Source organism: Protopterus annectens, chromosome 6.part0 (assembly GCF_019279795.1).
Source record: "Protopterus annectens isolate FY-2018-M chromosome 6.part0, PAN1.0, whole genome shotgun sequence".
Classification (NCBI taxonomy): domain Eukaryota; kingdom Metazoa; phylum Chordata; order Ceratodontiformes; family Protopteridae; genus Protopterus; species Protopterus annectens.
This window is the reverse complement of record NC_056737.1, coordinates 1,073,555,200-1,073,557,247: the sequence shown is the minus strand read 5'-3', so window position 1 is coordinate 1,073,557,247 and position 2,048 is coordinate 1,073,555,200.

Sequence of the window (2,048 nt, the reverse complement as noted above, 5' to 3'; positions counted from 1 at the left end):
AATCAGCAGTCCCAACCACAATAAAATACAATGGAAAATTCAAAATCAAGCCAAACTGGTGGTCCTCCAGTATAAACTTTACAATGATGGGGGAAAAAAAATCTAATTATACAGCAGATCCAATACTCATCATAACGAGAACAGTAAGTGTGTGTATATATAGGTTTGGCATTAGAAGTTCGAAGTAGGTTCGGTTAAACCCACTTCAGTCTAAGTCAGGAGGTCAGACGGCGAAGTGTCGAACCCAAAATTGTTGAAGTACGAATCTCACCCCCATCTCGACCGATGTTAAAGCCCATTCTGAGATTTACAGCGAGTCGTATTTTGACAATGTCAGAATTCGACACTGGCGTTTTAGCAGCAGTGGGTTGGTAATTCCATCATTCAATGGAGACTGGTTCGACTTTGTCATGGTAAATCATATATATATATATATATATATATATATATATATATATATATATATATATAAAACACATAACATTGCCAGGGAAAGTACAGTTGTGTAACTAAATGTACCATAACAGTAGATGCAATAGCCTAAACTATATGGGTCCTGCCCCCCCCCCCGCAACTGGCTAGCTTCTCATTTGGGCACCACCCAATGATCAAGAGCTCAAGAGAAGCTCTATAAAGGGACAGTTGAAACACACAAAGCTTCAGAGCATTTTCTTGACCAGGAAGAAAGCAAGAGCCCTAAATAACCGGGTCTATATTATTTTATCGAAAGACATTTCCATCGAGCACCTCTCCATCGACAAGAAACTGTCAAAATTTACTTCTACCAATTGCATTTTCCCAGGGCAATGAAACAATTGCCCTATAGCACAATAAAACACACACTGCACAAAATTAAAACTGCCCAAGTGGGGAGCTTAGAACCCCACACCCCCAATGTGGGAGGTCTATTCCCCCCCAACAACATAATTCAACTCCAATATGGCATTACAGTGGGTAAAAGGGCAAAGTTGTGGAGTTGGCCAACTACTTCCTTACCCTGGGAAACATTCCAATGTTCATGGAAGTGAATTTCGACCATTTGATGTCGATGGAGAGGTGTACGATGGAAACATCTTTTGGCATAATAATACAGACCCAAATAACCATACTAGGAAAGAACAAAACAGTAAATATATAAAAAAGGGAGTGGTAAAGAATCCACATCTTGATAGAACTGAAAGAACATAAGCAAGAAAGAGGGCTGGAGGGAGTGGCAGCTACTGCAACAGTGATCTATAAAAATGTCAACTGTTATGGTAAGCTCACTTACACCACTGCATAAACATAAATCACTGGAGAAGTAGCCTAGACTGTATGGGTAGATTCCCATAGCTTACAAAAGAAAAGTAAAAGAGACGACGTCAATAAACTAAGACTCCAGGGAGAATGGTGTAGTAATGCCTCTTCTGCACCTGGAAAAGAAATACAGTTTGTAAAAATATATACAGAAAAATTAAGTTGCCTCTAGAATACTCAAGTCCATCCTCTTCCAGAAGCAGCTAATGCCCTTGTAGGCTGAGCTGTAATAATGCCTGGAAATGGCTTATTGTAGTGAGTATAACAAAAGCAAAGGCACAAGACAGCCATCTCAAAATAGTCTGCTTTGGCAGTGGTTGTCCTTTTGTTTTACCTACACAGGAAACAAACAGCTGGTCAGCTTTCCTGAAAGGTCGAGTTTTGTCTAGGTAGTATCTGAGCTGCTTGCCAGACAGTTTCCAAAGCCCCTGAAATCAAAATCTTTGAAAGTAAGGAATTTATTTGGGCAAGCAGACAGTAAAGAATCCTTTTCTCCCTTGTTCTTTGGATCGGGAAAGAAGACTGAGAAATGAACAGTCTGGCTTAAAGTGGACTCTGATTCGATTGTAAGCATAAAGGTAGGAATGATTCTCAAAGAAACACTGTCCTTGTGAAAAAATGAGGTAGGAATGACTCACTATAAAATCTTTTAAGTGAGATACTCCCTTGCAGATGTCAGAGCAATAAGCAAAACACGTTTCCATAATACGAATCTCAAATTATCCAGACAAAAAGGAGACAGACAACTTATT